Source organism: Perissodus microlepis, chromosome 18, assembly GCF_051167445.1.
Source record: "Perissodus microlepis isolate ML-2025 ecotype Zambia chromosome 18, ASM5116744v1, whole genome shotgun sequence".
In the NCBI taxonomy this organism is placed as follows: Eukaryota; Metazoa; Chordata; class Actinopteri; order Cichliformes; family Cichlidae; genus Perissodus; species Perissodus microlepis.
In genome coordinates this window covers 29,925,972-29,946,678 of record NC_140478.1, presented here as the reverse complement: position 1 = coordinate 29,946,678, position 20,707 = coordinate 29,925,972, and the positions used below count along the sequence as shown (strand labels likewise).

The following is a 20,707-nucleotide window of genomic DNA, read 5'->3' as shown; positions in this document are numbered from 1 at the left end:
CACTTGAAGAGACACATGCAAATTCACACAGGTGAGAAGCCACATTGCTGTAGCACCTGTGGGAAAAGATTTTCTGTAAAATCGAATTTGAAAGCACACATGCGAGTTCACACAGGTGAGAAGCCATATTGCTGTAGTACCTGTGGGAAAAAATTTCACGTAAAATCGAATTTGAGTACACACATGCAAATTCACACAGGTGAGAAGCCACATTGCTGTAGCACCTGTGGGAAAAGATTTTCTGTAAAATCGAATTTGAAAGCACACATGCGAGTTCACACAGGTGAGAAGCCATATTGCTGTAGTACCTGTGGGAAAAAATTTCACGTAAAATCGAATTTGAGTACACACATGCAAATTCACACAGGTGAGAAGCCACACTCTTGTATCACCTGTGGGAAAAGATTTACTCAGACGGGTCAGTTGACAAGACACATGCAAATTCACACAGGTGAGAAGCCACACTCTTGTATCACCTGTGGGAAAAGATTTACTCAGACGGGTCAGTTGACGAGACACATGCAAATTCACACAGGTGAAAAGCCACATTGCTGTAGTATCTGTGGGAAAAGATTTCGTGCAAAATCAAATTTCAAAAGACACATGCAAATTCACACAGATGAGAAGCCACATTCTTGTAGCACCTGTGGGAAAAGATTTACTCTGAAGGGCCATTTGAAGAGACACATGCAAATTCACACAGGTGAGAAGCCACATTGTTGTAGCACCTGTGGGAAAAGATTTAGCGATAAGGGACAGTTGAAGAGTCACATGCAACTTCACACAGGTGAGAAGCCACATTGTTGTACCACCTGTGGGAAAAGATTTCTTCTTAAATCAAATTTGAAAGCACACATGCGAGTTCACACAGGTGAGAAGCCACATTCTTGCAGCATCTGTGGGAAAAGATTTACTAGGAAGAGTCACTTAAAGACACATGCAAATTCACACAGGTGAGAAGCCACATTCTTGTACCACCTGTGGGAAAAGATTTCATGTAAAATCAAATTTGAAAACACACTTGCAAACTCACACAGGTGATAAGCTACATTCTTGTAGCACGTGTGGTAAACATTTTACTACTTTAGTACAGTTGAAAATGATTTAGGAAACCATGCTACATGCTAAGTTTCATTCTTAGAAAATGTTGATGGTAGAACACATAAACTGTGTCTGGATCATTTAAAAATGAACATTTGAAAAAAAAAACCTTGATTTTGAAAGGTTTTCGGAAGCTCAGTTTCTCTTTTCACACATGGACAAGAAAAACTGTTCGTCTCGCAACATAAAATGTGTGCACCTTTATCACCTTTTTCTAACGTCATTTTTTATTGTTTATGGGCTTTGTCTTTACTGAAGGTTTCTTCATTAAATAAAAGAACTATTTCTCAGAATCACACTTGGAAATATCAGTTTAAAAAAAACTACCCGTGTACATGCGGTAGCCTTTATTGAAACCAGTTTTTTCTCTGAAGTTCACAGTTTGAAGGTGTTTAAAGCATAAGAAAGTTTACTAACTGTGCACTGTTCGCTAACTTGCACACTGCCAGAACTCCTGTTGGGATTTTGTTTTTTTTAATAAATTTATATACTGGATTGACATTAATGGGAAGTGCTTTGTAGATGGAAAGGGAATTAGGCGGTTGATTCAAGTTCTTGTATTGTTTGTGACCCATTTACTTAGGTCATTTATTATTTATATTTTTAACATAGCTTGCACTACTGTTATGTGAGCACCTGTTGATACCCAGCTGTTGTTTTGTAAAAGGACCTCAGAAGAGTCCCGGAAGTCTTCGTCTTTATTTATCTTGATTGGCATGTGCATGTGCTTATGGCGAACACCCTAGTGGGCTTTTCTTTCTTCTAAATCTTTGTTAATCTTGGATGTTCAATAAAACTGTTGGCATCACACTTCACTCATCTCCTGTAAATTTTGTGTTTTGGATTAAATTGTGTTCCAAAATCCTGAATCAACATCTTTCCAGCCTGTAGAAATTCTGAAAAGCCTTTAAAATTTGCGACCCCACAATCCTGATCTGCCTTTTGGTGATCAACTGGCCAGAAAGATTCAACACATTCAAGTGGATCATCATGCTAACTTCCTTGATTCTCGTCCTCACTTTCCAGGTCCTCAACGGTACTCCATCAATTGTCAGTTGTGTGTTTCAGAACAAAAGTGGAGCAAATAATAGCAAACACTGAACACACACAGGGCAGCACGGTGGTTAGCACTGTTGCCGCACAGCAAGAAGGTCCTGAGTTCAATTCCACCATCAGGCCTTTCTGTGTGGAGTTTGCATTGTCTCCCCGTGTTTGCGTGGGTTTCCTCCGGGTACTCCGGCTTCCTCCCACCGTCCAAAGACATGCAACTTGTGGGGATAGGTTAATTGGATATTTCAAATTGTCACTAGGTGTGAATGTGCGAGTGAATGTGAGTGCGAATGGTTGTCTGTCCCTGTGTTTTGACCCTGCGACAGACTGGCGACCTGTCCACGGTGTACCCCGCCTCTCGCCCTATGACAGCTGGGATAGGCTCCAGCACCCCCCGCGACCCTGAAAAAGGATAAGTGAATGGAATGGAATGAACACACACCTCCCCTGTCTGCCAAGAGCATGTCTAAGACTTTTCTATACCACCATCAGTGACATGAAGACAGATTGTTCAAACAAATCTGCGATGGTATTTTCAGATTAAGTTAGCCAATTAAACATCACAGTTGACTTAATTAATGCAGTCAACAATTCCTTAGGAGGTGTCATAGCTCGTGGGGTGAGCTGTGTGGAATTTAACTAGGACCCAAGATGCTGGCAGCTGAGATGCAGGGGAGTTTTATTGAGAAGGTGGAGATACAAACGGAAACGGCGGAGGTGTGTAGGAAACTAAGCACAACCTAAACTTTAAAAAATAACAAAACAAACCTGAAGCGCTGACTGGAGACCCGGGGAACATAGAAACATGCAGGGAGGAACAGAGGTTGACACAGGTAATTAATGCAGACGAACCAGCAACAGGCAGGAGAACACACAGGGCTTAAATACACACAGCAGCAACCAAGGGATGGGAGACAGGAGGGGAACACATCTGGGAGAAATCAGAGCTGACGAGACAGGGGAAACGTAAACTGACCACACTTACATGAGACAAAGACCTTCAGAATATTACAGGAAACTTACAGACACAACAAACCAGACAAGACACTGAACTTAACAGACAGACTCACAAGCAGACACAGTGACATCATGGACAGACAGAGGGAACACAGAGAAGTGGGAGCAGGCAGGCACAGAACAAAACCCTAACAAATGGCAAACCTAAACAAGAGACATAACAGAATAAACAGGATATATAGAACAGATAGAACATAGAATAATATAAAGAAACATGTCCTGGGTCTGATAGTCATCAGGCTCACTAGCTTTTGAAATTAATAAAATATCTGGTTGCTCTGAAAGCACAATCCTGTGGCAGCGTTGGTCTTTCCTTGGGATCAGGGGCGTTATCTTTCCTTCGTTTTTGGTTTTTTGTGTTGCGCTCCTGTTTCCTCTAGGCCGAGGTGTAACAATTTACTGTAGAAAAGCTCATCTGTGATATAATATACAAATTCAAGTAATTTCTTAGTCAAAAATTGAAGTTCACTTTTTTAAGATATAAGCACAGGATTGCAATCCTTGGCTTCAAAGGAGAAACAAATGAAACAGGGTTTCTAAATATTTTACTAATAAAGCATGATATTTGTTCAGTGACGGGGATATTATTTGAATCACTGATCTAGGATTTGACCCTTCAACATTTGTATGCTATTCTAGTGCTATGCAGCAAAACAACAAAAACTTTTAGGAAATTCACAGTTGCAGGAAACCAAAGTGCAATTATTTAAAATGAAAAACTGAAGGAGAAAAAACAGAAACTGCTTTTCCTTTCAGTCCTGTTTTGTATATTGACTCATATTAGAATATGAAACATTAAGAATTGTTGTTTTGAGTTTAGTGTCATTTTAATTCAGGATTTTAATTTCATTTTTTTCAGTTTAAAATAAGCTATTCGGTTTTGAATAGCCTATTGAAATTGGGCTCTACAAGTTTCCCTGTTAGTAGAATAAGCTTCAGGTGGGGAGAAGCAGAATCAAGCCCTGAATACAACACCCAGTGGTGATCTGCTCTTAAAGCAGGAAGGAAAGCTAAATGCTAATCACCGACACCCGAAGGTATGACAGTGTTGCTGCGTCAAAATGTTGAAGGTGTCGGTTTTTCTGGAATGTTGCTGGATTTTTCTCATGTCATCCAGTCTTAGATTGTAGTTCATTAGTAATTCTCTTTTTTCTCCTTTGTAGAAAAAGGACAGTGTCACAGCCGAGGGGCCAAAGTGAGAAAATGGACTCAAATGCAGACAGCACTCGGGAGCACAGAGACTGGGAGTAAAATAAACTTTTATTACAGAGTATGTGTAGACGTACAAAGTGAACAGAAATATGCACTAAACAAGAGGACCGTAAACTTAAAGCGCATAAGTAAACCAGGAATCTTGTACTCAGACAATTCAATCTTTCACTGTGAATGAAAATACTACTGTGGAAATGAAGACTCCTGTTACAAAACTGTAAGTACAACTTCAACACTTCTATGAATCACTATGAATGAGAGTACTACTGTGATACACTATAACAACACTATGAAAGTCACAAACATTAGCTGTGAAACGAGGTGCAGGTAATCACTACGTGAACCATGAGGGGGTCCATGAGGGAACCTCGGGAACCCGATACTGGGTAACATCCAGTGCAGGAACCGTGCAGTGTGGGGCAGAGGAAAGTTACGTGGTGAAATTCTCACAGTCACTAAAACAAGGAAAACAGGTGTTAGAAAGTATTCCAGCTGCAGATCCAGAGTGTAGGTTGCAATTAGTAAACAGTCTTAGGCTGTGTCCCAATTAAGAGACCGCACGCTTGAAGTACGCGCACTGCACTACGCGTACTACGTACGGTGCGTACTATAAGTACGAGAAGTGCGGAAGTGAGAGGCTTGTGAAATGGGACGGTATACGCTTCGTCGCGCTGTTCAGGTTGCAACCATGATACTAACCGCGAGACACGTTACATACAGCTTTGTTTGACAGAAATGAAGGAGAAAAATGTTTTGTTGGTCATTCATTTTTGTCATGACATCACTTTGATTAGTTGAGTATCTGAGGCTGAGACCACGGGACTGTAAAACATGATTGTTGGGCTTCATTTCTGTGCTGAACAGTCATTTAAGATTAGTTAGTAAATAACAATTAGTTAATGTTGTTCATGAGACTAAAGTCATCTCACTGTGGTAATGTAAATATAATATGGCCAATATTATAGTATTGTCAGATTATTATGATATATATATATATACACACACATATATATATATATATATATACACATATATACATATATATATACACACATATACATATATCACTGACTTTCAGCTTGTTGTGTTTGTGGATATATGACTGACTTTAATTATTAAACATTCGCACATAAATAAGTGACGTCATATTCAGTACTTTTGACAGTTCACTCTTCGGCTGCTCCATCTTATTAGGGAAATTCCATATACATAAATGTAAATTTCAAAACTCAACCCCATTATTTAATTTGTTTTTGATTGAAATTGAATATTACTTAAACTCTCTTAAATTAACTTCCAAAAGGTTTATCATTGATTGAAATTCATTCAGAAATGTTTAACGAATGAGCTGTCACAACTTTCAAGTACAAAGTTGTTATGAAGTCTGTCACATTCCCCCCTTTTTTTTCTTTTTTCTTTTTTTTTCCTTTATGTATTTATCCTTCTTATTTCATTGTACTGTATATTGTTACTCTTATTTGCCTTGTATGTCTACTGTACAAACTGAACTGGAATGACTGACTGTTCGCTTTATAATTTCAATAAAGTTTGGGGAAAAAAAAACAACCTCTTCGGCCGCTCCCTTCTGCCGTATTTTGCGGCAAAATTATCCACACCCACCGCCGCGCTATGAATTGTGGGATATATGGGACGACGAAGCGTGCACCGGACCACGCTTGATATTTGGGGAAATCGACGGCGCATTTGGAGTATGCATTTGGAGTACACTTCGAATTGGGACAGCCGTCGTCGCGTGACGGTGACGTAACCGCACTTAAAATGCGTACTTCAAGCGTGCAGACCCTGAATTGCGACACAGCCATTGTGTCTACTTATGAGTCCGCCTGTCAAGTTCTGTGTCCTGTCTGGTTCTCTGTGTCTGTTAGTTTCCTGTTTTATTCTGAAAGTTCATGTCTCATGTCAGTGTGTTCAGTTTTACCACTCCCCCGTCTCGTTAGCCTATTTCTCCCAGCTGTGTCTCCCTCCTGTGGCTCATTCCCTGATTACTCCCCGTGTATTTAAGCCCTGTGTTTTCCTGTGCTCTCTGTCGCGTCGTCTGTGTTACTCCGTGTCAGTCTTCACTACTCTGTGTTACCCGGTATTCATTCTGCGTCTCTCTGCCATCTTTCTGTGTGAATTTTGCTCCTCCTCCTGTGAGTGTTTGGTGTAGTTTAGTTCTTTAGTTTTCCCAGTTTAGGTTTGTTTACTCCCCGCTCTGCTCTTCCTGTTTTTGTCACCTTATTCACCTCTGTAAATAAAACCCACTTGCACCTCCGCCACTGTCTGCTTTTGGATCCTCCTTCCTCACCTCCACACGACTGCCGCCCCAGCCGTGACAGTGTGAGTGTTCAGTGTTTTTCCACTCAGGCCTGGTCCTGCATTGTCCGCCTGGGTGGAGCTTGGAGTCCACACCTGCCTCCAATCAGCAGGAGGTGTATTTAACATCAGTGTCTCCACTAGTGATGGCCAAATTAAGCTTTCTGAATCACTGAAGCTTGTATTGAAAAACGGTTCATTACTCGAAGCTTTTCAACACAGTCCTCTCTGGTGACATCTGGTGGCCAAAAATATGAAGAGCAGCTTAAATCCACAAAATAAAACCAACTGCTTCATTATGATTGCCCACTCTACTGAGTGGAATTCTGTCTGATATTGGGCTGCTGTTGTGTTGCTTTGAACATGTATTTTTTGGTGGTTAAAAAAATGTGTTTTATTTATTTGTTGAGATATACAATTTTTATCCGTTATCAAGAATAGCATAAAACATAACAACCAAACAGAAAAGAAGAAAGGAAAAAAAAAACAAAAAAAAAAACCCACATCCACACAGACACACAAAAAAACATATTTTCACTCAATATCCCCTAAGATATAGAAAGAGAAAAAGATAAACTCCAAGAATGAATTGTCCTTTACACTTGCTTCCTATTTAACTGAGAACATCTTAATCGCAACCACCCCCCTCAACAGTTGGGACAAATCATTTGGCAAATAAGAAAGCAAAGGGGACCAAACATTGAGAAAGAGACCCTCAGTTCCTCCTAAAATAGCAGCAGTTCTTTCGTGAGGAATAATTTTAAATAATTCTCTGTACCACAACGTCACAGAGGGAGGTTTATCCTTAACCCAATTAATAAGAATACATTTCCTAGCTACCAGCAATAGTTTGTGACATAATTTGCGCTGCAAGTGATTCAATGTTAATTCTTTTGAGGGTAGGCCAAGAAGAAAGTACCCGGGGTCCCTTTGAATCAGGTTGTTAAAAATATTACTTAGTTCTTGAGATATGAAGCTCCAAAATCTTTTGATTAATTTACATTCCCAAAAGTAATGAAAAAAAGTGCCAGTTTCTTTTTGACATTTACTACAAAGATGGGAAATATGAGGTGCAATCTTATGCAAGACATTAGGAGCTATATAAAGGCGATGTATGATTTTGTATTGGGTTTCTCGCAAGCGGTTACAAGTAAAAGTGGAACTACTCATGTTAATAGCTCCTTTCCACTCCTCTTCGGTATATTGATTATTAAGATCTCTCTCCCATTTATAAATAGCGCTCAGTGTGTTGCTACTAAGAGTATATAGGAGAGAGTAAAAAGCTGAGATAAAATGAGTTCTGTCTTTTCGCTTAATAAGAAATGTCTCAATATCATCATATATAACTATTTCTGAAGACTGTGGAATTCTAGAATGAACGTAGTTACGAACCTGGAGAAAGCCAAAAAAGTGGTCTCTAGGAATATTAAAATTTGACTGCAATTGCTCAAAGTTCATCAGTGTGTTGTTTTGATACAAATCGCCAATTACCCTTAATCCCTTTTTGTGCCACTTATCGAACATGCTACAAGACATTCCTGGAACAAAATCTTTGTTTCTCAGTAAAGGAGTCAAGAATGAAGTGCAATCTTCTCTACCCAACCTTTTACGCATTTCCCCCCAGACCCTTATTGTATTATAAATGATTGGGTTATTCTTAATCCCCATTTTTAATATTGTTTTTTTGTCACAGACAGCTAAGCTCCAAAGGGAATAAGGTAAAGTGGACCAAGAGTCTAGGTGAGAGTGAGAATTTAGATAAGCATGTAGCCACTCCCATAAGACACGGCTATGACATGCCCAATTATAAAAAATTAAATTTGGTAAGCCTAAGCCTCCCCTATCTATAGGCAGTTGTATAGTTCCAATCCTTAATCTAGGTTTCTTGCCACGCCAGATAAATTTTGAAAAGGCTTTTTCTATATCACAAGAAACTTTCTGAGTGATCAATAAAGGTAGCATTTGTAGGGGATATAATAAACGCGGGAGAATACTCATTTTGATTAAATTCACACGCCCCATAAGAGAAAGCGGCAGTTTTTGCCATCTATCTAAATCTTTTTTGATTTTTATTATAACTGGTGATAAGTTCAGTTTCCATAAATCTTTAAGAACTGGTGGAATGTTTAGCCCAAGGTATGAAAAGCCGCTGGGGGACCATTGAAAGGGATTAGAGATATCTGGCAAAGAGTTAATCTGATCACCCAGTGGCATAACTTCTGATTTCCCAAAATTAATTCTGTAACCAGAGAATGAGCTGAACTCATGTATGGTAGACATAATAGCTGGTATTGATTGTTCTGGTTTTGATAAGAACAGCAGAATATCGTCAGCGTACAATGCTATCTTATGATTTGTTCCACCCACTGTTATACCATGCACATCTTGGTGCTGGCGAATAGCCTCAGCTAGAGGTTCAAGTGCTAATGCAAAGAGGAGAGGGGACAGGGGACAGCCTTGCCTCGTACCTCTTTGCAATGGAAACGCTGATGATTGTATACCATTAGTTATGACACAAGCTTCTGGAAATTTGTAGATAGTTTTAATCCATGCAATAAAATCTCTCTAATACATTAAATAGATATGTCCACTCGATTCTGTCAAATGCCTTTTCGGCATCTAAAGATATAACATAGGCTTTATGATTTGTCTGATTCGAGTATTGTATAATATTTAATAGTCGTCTAATATTTGTAGATGAGAAACGATTTTGGATAAAGCCTGTTTGATTAGGGTTTATGAGCAGTGGGAGAATGCCCTCAAGCCTCCTTACTAATAGCTTGGAGAGTAATTTAGCATCGACATTGATGAGACTGATCGGTCTGTATGATTCACACCTATCTGGAGATTTATTTTTCTTTAGAATTAACAAAATATTAGCCTGTCTGAGTGTTGGGGGCAATTGTTCATTCTTAAAAGAGTCTAAAAACATATCAGTCAATGGTCCTACAAGAAGGTGACTTAGTTTTTTATAAAACTCTGGGCAGAAACCATCAGGCCCTGGTGCTTTTCCTCCTTTAAGGGAGTTAATAGCAAGGCGCACTTCCTCCTCTGTCACAGGGTTATTTAACTCTTTCCTGTGACTTTCTGATAGCGATACAACAGGCACCTTCTCTAGAAATTCCCGCATCTTCCCATCTGTATTACTACACTCTGATGAGTATAAGTGTATATAAAACTGCTTCATAATTCGATTAATATCCATTGTTTTATAATGCTTAACATGTTTATTGTCAAACAGTGATTGTATAACGTTTGTATCTGTCCTGCCTTTTGCTATTTTTGCTAAGAGACGGCCAGGTTTATTCCCAGATTCATATAATTTATGCTTAGCAAAGAAAATTGCTGCCTTTGCTCTTTTAGTCAGTAATTGATTTAAAGCTGAGCGGGCTGCTTCTAACTTCTTAAGTATAGTTTTGGACCTGGAGATTTTAAACTGCACTTCTAGTTTTTGTATTATGTACTCTAAATCGAGTTGTTCTTTCATTGACGCCTTTTTCTGCGCTATAGTATATGAGATAATACTACCCCTAAGATAGGCTTTAGCAGTTTCCCACAATAAAGATGGGCTTACATCTTCCGTTTTATTAGTGGTCATAAAAACATTCCACTCTTTAGTGATATATTCAATAAATAAGGGGTTACTCAATAAATGAGGATTCATCCTCCATCGGCGGGAATTTGGCTCAAAATAAGGTGGGTGAATGTTTATACTTACTACTGAATGATCAGATAATGGACAAGACCTTATTGAGCACTCTTCCATCCTATCCAACACCGTCCTGGATGACAGGAGCAAATCTATTCTTGAGAAACTCTGGTGGGGGCAAGAAAAAAAAGTGAAGTCCCTATCTGTGGGGTGAGCTACTCGCCAGGAATCAAAAATTTCTAGATCAGAACAGAACTCTTTCAATCTAATGCTTCTTGGCGACGATTCACTCCCTGGTGGAGATTTATCAACCCTAGGATCAGGAGCACAATTAAAATCACCTCCCAACACCAAATATGGGGAAGCTATGGCTGAAACATGGGTTAAGAGATTGGGAAAAAAAGAGACATCTTCTGAATTTGGACCATAAACACATCCTATAGAAACAGATTCTCTAAATAAGAAACCAGATATAAGAATGTAGCGTCCTTCCTTATCTTTTATGACTTTTTCTATGGTTAGTGGCAACTTGCTATGGATAAGGATGGCTACTCCTCTGCTTTTTGTGTTATATGATGAGTAAAAAACTTGGCCAACCCAATTTCTTTTTAGTTTTGAGTGTTCCAAATCATTTAAATGAGTTTCTGAAAGTAAGGCAATTTGTGTTTTTTCCTTTTTCAAGAATGAAAGAAGTTTTTGTCTTTTAACAACATTATTCAGCCCTTTAACATTTAAAGAAATTATTTTAAGGTCAGTCATATCAGCTCAATCTCTTTTGTTATAGTTTCTTTTCCCCCTCTATTATAACATGATGTGTGGGAAACCATTTCTCGGAGTGCGCTACTGCAATTAAGCAAACAGATGTTTCCATAGAAGGGAATGCAGGTAATTTTAGATACATTATATAGACACAAACATGAAAAAAAAAAAGAAAATAAATAAACAACAGAAGCAATAACCACGCATATTAATGATAAAAAAAAAGGAAAAAAACAACCCCTAAAATCCCCCTTCCCTCCCCCCACAAAAACGATCCTACGATCCATCAAAAAAGAAAACTTGGTCTCGTGAAACCGAGCAAAAGTCACTGACAGAGAGGCAAAAAGGAAAAGAAAAAGAAACAAAACTTCCTCTCCAAACTCCCGCATGCCACCGAGAGAACCAGCCAACCTCATTTATATTTCTGAGTTAAACATGTTTTACTTTATAAAGTTTGTAGGAAAAAACAAATAAGAAGGGACGGGACAGTTAAATCATTCCTTAATAAGTGTACAACTTCCAGTTCCAATATACCTTAACATGGACTGGGTATCCTTAAATTAAGAGTATGTCTAATATTTAAGTACCGTAATAGAACTAATCATATTCAATCAATTGCTGTCGGTGTTCAGTTTAACTCAAATTGTTCAAGTGTTTTATTTATTTAATAAATAGTTTTGACCAGCAAACTCTCCTTGTTTAAATATGCACCATGGTGTGGTCTTTCTTTGCTTGTGACTTCTTGATGTTGGTAAATACAATAATTGAAAAATACCACGTTACATATAATATATACATATAATAATGTACAACACATTATAGAGTATGCTTCTGCTCTGAGGTCTTGCCTCCATGCACTTATGCAATTAATCGCTAGACGGGTGTATTTATAAATAATATTATATTTTCCCAGACATATTTTTGACCTGGGGGTAGAATTGATTGTGAAATGGAAAAGGAAAATGCTTATGAACTTGCAAATTAAAAACATGATGTATTTAAGGTAACCCTTTTTCATTTTCATTTAAAAAGAGAATTTGTTCTAGTGTGCGATGGCCGAACCTGTTCCTTTTCGTGGAGATAATTTCTCCTGCCTTAAGGAAAATCCCTTCACATGGCACAGAGGAGGCTGGAGTGCAGAGAAACTGGTAGAGATGCAGTTATACAGTCTACCTGGGCCCCACTACTTCAACTATCAGCTGAAGAGAATAAATAAATTAAATTGCTGCACATTTGGCAGACTAACATTTTCAGAGTAATTAAACAATAAAATATATATTTTTACAACATTACATGTAAAGAGTCAAGTGGAAGTTTTTCTAAAGTTATTTAATGATATTTATATTATGGAAGCAGATTTTTGACATTTTACCTTTTCCCCCATTTTCAGATATAATAAACACGCACAAAACAAAAGCAAACGGCCAGAACACAAAGCCGGAAAACCCACCCGATTGACAAAAATCAACTCAAAATTCTCCCACACAACAGAACCTCCGCTATTCCTCGCTGGCTCCAAATCTCTCAGTGGAACGATCAGTGGTTCGCTGTCACCATCAAAACACTCCACACATCCCGCGAATGATTCGCTTCCTTATAAACCATTGAATCAGATACCGAAGCAGTTAGGCTCTAAATGAAGCTTCGAACGTCACTGATCACGTGACTCTGGCCAAACGAGTCAAGCTTCGACACAGTGCTTCTGAAGCAGTGTGTTGATTTTTTTGACACACGCACCGGAGCTTCAGCTTCAAGCGGGCCATCACTAGTCTCCACCAGTTCTCAGCCAGTCTGTCAGCTACCTTGTGGTTGTCACCAGGTCATGTAAAAGTTCTGTTCTATGTTATGATTGAAATTGACTTGACTTGACTCTCTTCTCCCTCCAAGTGGTCACGCCACGAGCCCATGTCACTTACCTCAATACCTTAGAGTTACTTACCTCTTCCATTGGCTGCTGATCTCACTCTCTGGAATACTGACCTGTCTGGCATCACGCTCCTCTGGATTTCCACCATCTCATCTGCTTCTTCTCCTGCCCACCAGTTTCCATTACTCCTGGAAAACAGATTAGAAGTTGTTTTCTCCTGGTCACTCACTCTGATTTTCCCTCCGATCATTAACTTTTCTCTCCTCTGTTGCAGTGCCTTTTACCCTGATATCCATTATCACTCACACGGCAGAACCAGAGCTCCTAGACTGATACCACGTAGCCATAATTGTAAATACACAATAAAGTAGTGAAAAGCAATTCTTGCCTCTGCAATGTGTCTTGCATTTGGATCCACGCTCTCTTTCTCTTAGGCCACTTGGCCCTAACACTTGAGCTGTCTCATATTGCTAGGCAGCACTGGGTTGTCTTCTTTGAATGTTGCAGGGATATTAGTAGCCATTGTAATCTCTCTCCCACTCTTCTGGTTCAAATCCTTGGGTTTTCCCCTTTTCTATTTCTTTTGTCTGGATGTTAAATTTAATTAAATTACAATTTGTTTATGCATTTCCTTTTAGGTTGTTCTCATTTTAGTGTTTTTTTTATTAGTATTATCAATTCTTTGTCTACTTTTTTGAAAATCCTGAATATTAGTTTATTCTTTATCATTGCTCTGATCTTTATTTTAATCAATTGATCCCTTTTTTTATTTCTTAATTGTTTATAAATGTATAATTTTTTTATTTTATTTTTTATTTATTACTTCTAATATAAGTTCCATCTGTTCCGACCAGGGGTGTGGGGTGACCTGCAGTATCAGCCTCCTTCCACCAGATAGAGGCAGATACGATAGCACTTTAGCTCAGTCCTACCACTAGTTGACACTAATTCACTCACATGTTTTCTTAAGTGAATTCAGTAATTCACCTAGCAGCGGCCCTTGTCCGTGAGATCTTAAACACTCACCTCCGGCAGAGCTTCGACAGCATTCAGAGGGAAACTGAGTTTGAATGGACCATGTTCAGGACCTTTATTGCTGAGGCTGCTGCACTGAGCTGTGGACCATGTCATGGTGGTAAACCCCGAACCAGCTGGTGGACATCAGGCTGAGGAATGAGTATTATGAGATTATGTCATGCTGTCATAAAATAGATGTTATCTGATATACTGAGACATTTGGAGTGGGTGTAGTAGATTACTTCTTAAGCTCTGAGGACTTGAAAATGCAGAAAAAATAAAGCAACTGAATGTTGATGAATCCATGTGTTCTTCTAGAGCGTTCAGCTTTCATATCAACTTGTTACAGGGCTTGATTATATAATCTGAAGCAACTAAACATTAAGGTTGGAAGAGGTTTCAGATTTGGTTGTACAACACACTCTTATAATAGGTTGGGAATAGTGCTTGTGCTATAAGGTCCTTGTCTCCACGTGATTATGTAATTAACCAATGGACACATGCATTTAGATATAATCTATTATGATTCATATGTATATTGTATTTCTTTCTTGGATGCTTTCAGTGAAGCTTTGTGTACTTTCCAGTAGCCCACTTAAAAATGTCAGTTACATTTTAAAGTACATATTTATTGATATTAATTGCTGCATTGACAGGATTCATATAATATTTATGCCATGTTTATGTAAACATGGCATATATATATGCTATATTAATGCTAATGTGACAGACTATTAATTCATTCTCCACTCTTGGATTTGAGATAAGTCATGATGCTCTGTGTTGAGATGCACAATAAAGAAAGGGCATGTTTGAATCACAGAACTTTAATATTAAATAAGTTCTCTTACCACTTTGCTTCTTGTGTAAAGCATTGCATTGGGATTTTCCACTTTCTCTACTGAATAATGCTACTTTAAGTGCTATATGATTTGGTGGACTTTCTTTATGTGGTTAAGAAACTTAAAGAATGTTGTGCCATGTTTCTTCTTTCTCCTCACTAATTTTTATTTAACTTATTTTGAAAAATCTGGTCAATGTGATTAAGCTCTGTCAGGTGGCCCTGTACATCTTCAACCTGAGCCTGAGCCTGGAGAGGGTTCCTGAACTGTGGAAGACTTCCTGTGTGGTTCCGGTGCCAAAAATCGCACACCCCAGGGATCCCAACCACTTCAGGCCTGTTGCCTTGACTTCTCATCTGATGAAGACCATGGAAAGGCTCATCCTGCACCACTTTCGGCCACTGGTGGGCTCAGTGTTGGACCCCCTGCAGTTTGCCTACCGTTCTGGAATTGGGGTGGATGACGCTGTCATCTACCTGGTACACCGATCCCTCTCTCACTTAGAGCAGGCGGGGAGCACTGTGAGGATCATGTTTTTTGACTTCTCCAGTGCTTTCAACACCATCCAACCTGCACTACTGAGAGGGAAGCTGGAAGGAGCCGGAGTAGGCAAACAGCTGACTGCATGGACCATCGACTACCTTACCAACAGACCACAGTATGTGAGGCTCCATGACTGTGTGTCCGAGGTGGTAATCTGCAGCACGGGGGCACCACAGGGCACGGTTCTCTCACCTATCCTGTTCAGCCTTTACACTTCAGACTTCTGTTATAATTCGGATGATTGCCAAATACAGAAGTTCTCAGATGATACAGCCATCATTGGATGCGTATCAGACGGGAATGATCAGGAATACAGGGGGGTCATCAGTGACTTTGTTGGCAACACCGGTGAACATCCAAGGGAAAGACATTGAGATAGTGGTCTCCAGTTTATTGTTGGGTGTTCACCTCAACAATAAACTGGAGTGGACTACAAATACAGACGTCCTGTATAAGAAGGGCCACAGTCGAGTCCACCTGTTGAGGAGACTGAGGTCCTTCGGAGTCTGCAGGACTCTGTTAAGGACATTCTATGTAGTGATGGGTCGGTCGCGAACGAAATGGCTCTTAGAGCCGGGTCTTTGACGTGAACGATGCGAGCCGGCTCCTTATCGCGAGCCGTGGGTTTTTTGTTTTTTTTCTTTCTCTCACCCTCTCTCTCGCACTTTTTTTCCGCTTCACTCAACATGTGAGCCTTGTGCTTTACGCTGGGCAGAGGGGGGAGGGGCGGTAGTTACGCTCAGTAGCACAGGAACAGAGCAGGAGGGAAAGACAGAGAAAGAGCCAGGGACAACAACGTCACATTAGAAAGGTATAGTAATCATCCACAACTATTTTCAGTTGCAGATGATAAAGGATTCAGAAAGTTTATTCATGCAGGTCCATATGACAGAGAATATGCATGTTCTTTTTGTTTTCATATTATAATTTATATTTAATTGTGTTGTGGTTTGCAGTGTTTTGTGTTGTTTCACTTTAAATTTGTAAAAGGAAAAAGCTGAAAATGTAAATAGTTAAAAGTTGAAATGTGAATAGTTGATTTTTGTATTATATGATTTATTTATTACATTTTATGTGGAGTGAATAAATAAAAGTATATTTACAGTGGCCCCTACAGACAAAGCACATACAAACTTCAAATCACGTACGAACTCTGAAGCACGTACAAACTCCAAAACACGTACAAACTCCAAAGCACGTAAAAACTCAGAAGCACATAAAAACTCAAAACACGTACAAAAGACAACATAAGTGCTCCAGGATGTTAGGGGCAGTGTTGAGCTTTTGTTACCTAGTGGCTACACAAGCCAGCAAGTACCAACGACCGGATTTGGTGTGTGGTAGTAACAGGTAAATGAACATTTTTTTTAAATTATTTGACTATATATGAATGCTTGTGTATAAATACATAAACAATACACATATGCTTTCATGCTTTCAATTGTGTAATTTAAGTTATCTAGGTAGCTTTGTTTTGGAAGTTCAGTTCATGCTAGAAATGTGTTTTGGAGTTTGTACATGTTTTGTCTCTAGGGGCCACCGCTGATATTTATATATAAACATATATAAATAAAACCACTTTTTTTTGTACATTAGTAATTCCTTTTGTGCATAATTTTATATTATTGTTAATAATAAATTAATTAAAGCAACAAAACAACCTGAAGAGCCGGTTTGGAGCCGAAAGAGCACGGACAGGGACAGGAGCAGGATTGACAAACTGGTGCGGAGGTCTAGCTCCGTGCTGGGATGTCCCCTGGAGTCTGTGGAGGTGGTTGGTGAGGGGAGCATGTTCGTAAAGCTGACATCCATCATGAACAACCCACATCACCCACTGCATGAGTATGTGAGTGGGCTGAGCAGCTCCTTTAGTCAGAGACTGAAACACCTTCGCTGCAGGAAGGAGCGCTTTCGCAGATCATTCATCCCAACAGCAGTTAGACTCTATAACTCCTCAATCACGATGTCATAAGTCTCTGGACACTGTGAACATCCACGGTCACCACTTCATGCATAATGGACCTTCCATGTGTATGGACATGTGCAGGTATATATGTAATGTATATCTATACATATGTATATTTAGTGTGTACATGTGTGTGTGTACATGTCTATAAACAGGAATAGTAGTGGTACAATAGCTATATCAAGCTATATAGTTTATGTCTTCCATATTTCCAACCATATCCATAATCACATACTGTGTATGCTACCATTGTATATAGTGTATTATCTTACTTTTTTTCATTGATTGTACTTATTGTATTTTTGTATTTCCTTCTGATATCTGTACCTGAGCTGAGGTGACGCAAAAATTTCCTGTTATGGGATCAATAAAGTCTTATCTTATCTTATCTTATCTTATCTTATCTTATCTTATCTTATCTTATCTTATCTTATCTTATCTTATCTTATCTTAAGGGAGATGGGCACTCCTTTAAATGTGTATGTTCTTTCATACGTCTTTCATCCTTTCATTGTCATCCAATTTTATCCTGCCCTCCCCTGTCATTATGGTTTGCTAATATGTTAATGTCACCTAAATATACTTTGAGTTTGTAAGTTTATTACATTTAAAAGTTTTAGTCTTTTGAGTGATGCATTGAAGTCTTTATCCTTCCTGTCAGAGAAGCACACGAGGAAACACACAGCTTGAGGGATGACGCAACACTGACTCAAGAGAAACACAGGGTTTAAATACACTGGGAATTTTCTGTGTCTCATGAGGGGAATGAGACACAGAAGGGGGACACAGCTGGGAGAAATCAGAACTGACAAGACAAGGAAGCAAAGTAGGATACACTCACATGAGACACAGACCTTCAAAGTAAAACACGAAGTAGCACAGACGCAGACTTGACTAGGGGAGACAGAGCAACTAAGAAACACAGAGAACAACAACAAAGAGACACAGAGGGCAGCTACTAAATACTCAGAGAACTAAACAGAATACAAGAAAGCCAAACTAAGACACTAGACTATACAATAAACTGGGGCAACAAAGAGAACTAAGATCATAATACAAAAACTCTGAGACACAAGAAACTCAACACTGGGTCACCGACCCAGGACCGTGACAATTTTTATAATGGCTCTACCTATAGGTTCTGTAGTCCCATGTCCCAGAGGGTGGAGGGCCTGTTTTCTCTATACAATCAGTTATGTGGGAAGGAATTCAGTATGAATCAGAATTAACTCTAGCGTCTCACAGACAATTTGCAAAATGTTGTGCATTGACAAATACTGTCAGGCAGATAGTCCAGTTCATACATACACACTTAAACAAACTTCTCGTAATTTCCGTCCCAACTACAGCTGGACTGCATGCCATCGGGCGTACCGGGCATTTGCCTGGTGTGAGCCAATGGTGATTTTTTGTTTTCATGGGCTGATATTTTGGAGTTTTGTTTGTTTTTTTAAATAAATAACCGGTATAAACAATTAAAGGTGGTGGACTGGGCAAAGGGTCATGATCGACTCTGGGCTGGACCAATTACAGCTGAGGAGCTCCTCCTTGCTTGGGCAAAGGCCCTGAAAGCAATGTTATCATAGACAAGCAGAAGAAAATTGTATTGAAGGGAAACGGAACACGATTTTTCCCGTACTTCAGCTGAAAAAAGACACAAAGCTGGAGTTATTCTGTCTTTACCATGCGCAGCTGCCTCTTCTTCTCTTCCCCCCCCTCCCTCTCCTGTTGCTACTTCAATCCTGAAACTGATCAATGATCAGCTGATCGGCTTTTCTGTCGCAAGTCCCATCTCTCTTGTTTGTTTATCGTCCACTTTGCGCCAGAAAGAGGAAACCAGCGGATAAACAGCAGCACGTTTAAGCTTGATAAGCTGTTGTTAGAATGTGTTTAATATTACTTTCTAGTGTCAGCAGATGTTTGCTGGAGCCATGGTCGATATCCTTTTCCTGCAGACTCTACACTCTGCCTATTGTCAATAAAATTTAAATGGTTACAGATTTTGCTTCTTTTCTTGGTGTCAGTCATTTTCATTACTATACTTTTCTAATGTGATGATGTTGTCTCTTGTTGTTGTCCCTTGCTCTCTTTCTCTCCCTCTCCCTCCTGCTCTGTTCCTGTGCTACTGCGAGTGTACCGCTCCTCCCCCCTGCTCCGCAAACATAAGGCAGTGTTTGCGTTCCTTCCCCCTCAACTCAGTGCAAACACAAGACTCACGTGCGGCGTGAAGCGAGAAAGGTGAGCGAGAGAGGGTGAGAGAAAGAAAAAAAAGAAACAAGGCTCCCAATCAAGGGCGTAGATTTGGTTTTGGCATTGGTGGGGACGGATGATTCAACCACCAAACCCTGCCCTGTTTCTTTTTTTTCCCTTTTTGTCTTTGCTTCTTGATAAAAAAAAAAGAGAGAGAGAGAAATATGCTTGCCTACATATGCTATTCTACATGCTTTTAAACCATTTAAAATTACAATTCATAGTTTTATATGTGAATTGTATAATGTTAAATTACTATTAAACAAATGTATTTTAGACTTTAGGTTACCTCAGCCATATTCCATATAAATCGGGTATCATGCAAAAATAAAAAAAATAGCTTCAAATACAGTCATGACAATTACAGAATATGACTTTAAGGACTTAACAACATTACTTCAGTTATATTACACCAACATCTCTTATATACATTAGCACTAAGGGAACACTGAATGACCTGGTGGGTTTTGTCCATAAAACTACTCATCTAAGATTACCACAAAGTAAAAGATCTCTCAGCAAAATTATGCAACATTTTAAGCACACTATACAAACATTACTAATGAGGCACTCATATGGATATTAGTGGGGACATGTCCCTTGCGTCCATGCGAAATCTGCTCCTGATTGTTCTGGGAATCCATCCTACCCGTTGTTTTTGCCCATGCGCACAACACGAAATTAAGTGGCAAATCATCCTACCTTTGTTAATCTGAGCTAGAAGCATACTTTCACAGCTAAAAATTCAGTGGTGAACCATCCTACCTTTGTGAATATCAGCTAGAAGCATACTTTAACAGCTAAAATTCAGTGGCAAATCATCCTACCTTTGTTTATAAGAGCTAGAAACATACTCTGAAGGGTAAAATTAAGTGCCAAACCATGCTACCTTTGTGAATGTGACCTACAAACATACTTTAATGTGTAAAATGAAGTGGCAAACCGTCCTGGCTTTATAAATATGAGCTACAAGCATACCGTCATACCTACTTGAATTTGTGGTGGAATTACTCTGACAGCAGAAATGTGTATAAACTACTTAAGGTAATTAATTAATTAATTTATTTATTTATTTTTTATTTTTTGAGCGTCGTTCCAGACCATACTCCATACCAGTT

The 20,707-nt window shown here is 39.1% G+C and overlaps 1 pseudogene; it reads left to right on the top strand.

Annotated features, from left to right (window-relative positions):
- LOC146368151 (uncharacterized) lies at positions 1-18,733 on the top strand (annotated as a pseudogene).
- The last annotated feature ends 1,974 nt before the right edge of the window (positions 18,734-20,707 follow it).